Source organism: Lycium ferocissimum, chromosome 10 (genome assembly GCF_029784015.1).
Source record: "Lycium ferocissimum isolate CSIRO_LF1 chromosome 10, AGI_CSIRO_Lferr_CH_V1, whole genome shotgun sequence".
NCBI classification, from domain to species: domain Eukaryota; kingdom Viridiplantae; phylum Streptophyta; class Magnoliopsida; order Solanales; family Solanaceae; genus Lycium; species Lycium ferocissimum.
In genome coordinates this window covers 38,034,601-38,038,442 of record NC_081351.1, presented here as the reverse complement: position 1 = coordinate 38,038,442, position 3,842 = coordinate 38,034,601, and the positions used below count along the sequence as shown (strand labels likewise).

The following is a 3,842-nucleotide window of genomic DNA, read 5'->3' as shown; positions in this document are numbered from 1 at the left end:
ATTAATCGATTGATATAAACTTGTATTAGATGTGTAGCCATGCGATCACCCATGCAAATAGAGATCTTTCTATGTACAATGACTACTATAGATCCAGTTCAGAAAATGTCGAGCGGTGGTGGACTAATGTCTTCTCATCATCATAGTCAAAGTCAAGTCCATCTTCCCCATAATCCATTTTAACAATGATTCTGTCTTCAAGGTGCTCTTGGGTTCGGATGACTTGACTTGCGAATATTGTCGAGTCGCAGGAGAAGTATCCAAGCCAATGATTTGCATCTCTGATTCTATCAATTCTTCCATTTGAGCCCGCTCTTTATCCCTCGGATAGGTGCAATAGAGAAATGAGTAGATAACATATCATAGTGCCATTGGAGTTCAGACAGCGCTTGTGCCAAAGCTCTAGCATTTACTCTGTCTGTAGCAATATTTTCAGTCCCTCCCGGAACTGGTTTATAACCATAAACATTCTGAGCCAGTAGTCCAACAACAGGGGGAGCAAAAGACGACAATGCAGATTCAAATGATCGGTCCAGAGCATATATACTCGTTCTTGACTTCTCAGGTACTATCTCTGCAAAAATTGGACTGTTGGCACTTCAGCATGATATACAATCAAGACATTCGATACTACAATGCGCAATGAGTGCTGAAGTCTAACCTTCTTAAGGAAGGAACTCAATCCTCACCCTCTTCGTGACCATGGATCTACTCACAGGTTAAATTAAAATAGCTATATTTCTTTTAATTTGGCAACAAACTAACACACTAATCTAAAACTTCATGGACCAATCATTTAACTCCTATTAATAATGTGATTCCTTTAGGCCTTACTTAGATACTCCCTCCGTCCCAATTTATGTGACATTGTTTAACTAGGCACAAAGTTTAAGGAAGAAATGAAGACTTTCAAAATTTGTGGTCTAAAACAAACCTTAGACATTTGTGTGACTATAAATCATTTGATTAAGGGTAAAAGGAGAATTTTAAAGTTAAGTTATTTCTAATTATAGAAAGGTGAGTTTTTTGGGATAGATTAAAAAGGAAAGTGAGTCACATAAATTGGGGCGAAATAAGTCTTAGATAATGATTGATTTACTTCTTCGACCAAAATCCCTTCTTACACAATTCCAATCGAAACATTTTGGAGTTGCTAACTAACGAGCACTAAAAGCAGAGAAATGGACAATAGAAGTGTTGTAAGAAGATCATTACTTGTTTGTAGCTGGAGCATTCCAAGATATGCAGAACCCTGTAATAAGCAGGACTAGACCATGCAAAAATGCCGCGGAAGGATTATCAGGCAAAGTCAGGAGAAGAAAAACAGATAGGGGGATAGCTGATGCTGAGCTTATTTGAGCCAGAGTTATCCTGCCACAATTAGGTAGACGCTAGATAACATGTCTCCCATCCGGCCTCCAAAGAGCCCTCCAAGTGAACCGCCTATCACAAACAAGCCAATTATAACAATGTCTTCTGTGGGAAAAGCGAGAGAAATATAGCAAAGAAAAGTATATAAATCGGAGAAACCTTCAACGCTGGCCAAGATCGTTAACTAAGATTGGAAGATTCAACTAAAGAAGAGGAAGCTTTGGAAAGGAGAAAGAAAATTTTAGATAGGAGAACTTGGTTATGGAAGAAAGGCTTTCTTGAATTACTTGAATGACTTACAATTGGGTTGGTTACAAATGACTAAAGATCACCCCTATTTATAGTTGTGTAGGGATGATTCTAGACATGATCCTATTTAAAAAAAGATCTAGACAATTCTACCTCTTCTACAAATATCTAAGATTCTAGAGCATTTAGATTTTTCTTAAGTAAACTAAATATCTAAGATATTCCAATATAACCTTCTAGATTATCTTAAATATCTATGATATTTATTCTTCCAAAAATTAACTTTAATATTTCACACTCCCCCTTAAAGTAATTTTTTTGGAAGCTATTTTTAGAACTTGTCGTGGAAGAACTCGAGACGAAGCTTTTGGACGTGCCTTGAGTGAAGAACAATGTTTTCCCGCACTTCTTCCTTCTTCAAATGATGATGGGCCTATTCATGATAATTGGGCCTCCAAAGAAACATGAATACGTCTTGATAAATTTTTTATCTCTGTAGCGGGCACACTTGCCACTATTTCTTTTTGGCCTTTGCAAACCACGTGATTCATCTTCATACCAATGAATTTCACATTCTTGGAGTTTTCGGACTCCCTTTGTCTTTGTTCCTTAACAATTGTGTTATCCGGAGAAACACTAGAGTCGGTGACGATCTTTTAACCATGAATTTCCTTCAAAGCCTCAATACTGTTAATAGGATCCACCACTAGATTCCTTTCAGCTCCTCGATAAATTGTTTAATTAACTCCCCGAGCCTCCAAAATTCATACCATTGGTATCTCCATCTAAAATTGAGCCTTCAAGGTCAGTCTCTTCATTTAGTTGATCTTTTGCTTCTTCATTTGCTTCTAGTATTTCCTCTGAGCTAGCAATTGACCTTGATATGTCAGATGATTGACCAGAGACTTCAACTTTCGTTATATCTCCCTCAATGCTTTGTCTGAAATCGTCGCCATTGACATGTATATGGAAAAAAGCCTTACTTTTCTTAGAGCTAAGGGTGTGTCATGTTCTGTTTGTTCTAAACATCCTTCTCTTGGACTTTTATTACTAGTTTCGGACAAAAAGATGAATTCGAATTCGTTGATTTCCTCGTGACTACCACATCACCACCGAACGTCTTAATTTTGTTGCTTCTTGTTGATGACACACCTTCCTTCTCCACGTGATGGACCGTATTATCAAGATCGCACAATGACATCACAACCATTGTTTTCTTGGAAGTTGAAAAATTTAGATTCATCTTCTGGTGAGATCGTGCCCACATCCCGAATCCACGATGGCCTCTTTCGAAATTGAGAGAAGCCAAGGCATCTACTACTCGATATGAAGCACCTTCCCAGGATGCTTCTTCTTCAGAATCTCTCTATTTTGAGCCATGTTGCTTTCCGCTCGTGGTGAAAATCTTTTTATGTGTCCTACTTATTTTTATCGATAACATTTAATAGTCTTCTTGCCATTATTAGAAGATTCTGCGAGCTTGACCCCTCATGGAATTGAGAATGTGTCTCTCTCTTGAGCTACTTTGCTTTGGTCTTCCTTTAAAATTCCTCTTGTAAGCTATTTTCCTTCCACTTCTTTGATGCTAGACACACTAGCCATCAGGGTTTGGCTAGTAGCTCATTTGATGACAACAAATTCTCAAACTCCTCCAAGGATGGTTGTTGAGCCCATCCTTGAATTGATGTAACAAAAGGAATATATTCAAAAACTTGAACATACGAATGATAATTCTTCTCGTTCGTGCTTGAGAGATAGCCTTGTATTTAATAAAGAAATCTCTCCCCAACATAAGTTCTTAATCCTCAAAAAGTACTCGGCAATAGAAAAGATATTACCTTGAGTGGTGTTCGCCATAAAATTCATTCTATAAACTTGTAAGATTTACCCAACCCATGCAAATAGAGATCTTTCTTTCATCCTTCTTGTTGAAACGATCGAGGGTCCTCCATATCTCGTCAAAGTCGATTTGCACCTAATAATATGATCAAATAAGTTGTGAGAAATGGACCTCTTAGGATGAACTCCGCTTTCGCATTAATCAATTCTTCCATCTTGTATGCGTCGCTATTTTTATAGTCAATAGGAGGACTTGTGTAACTACCATTAACAACATCCCAGCAATAATCCTCTCCCCAAGGTATGACTCCATACATGTCTTCCATATAAAGATTCAAAACTCCATCCCATCCATTAACACAGGTACTATCTCTCAAATCCAT

General features: G+C 37.7%; 1 pseudogene; it reads right to left on the bottom strand.

Moving 5' to 3' along the window:
* LOC132034872 (uncharacterized) lies at nt 1-3,842 on the bottom strand (annotated as a pseudogene).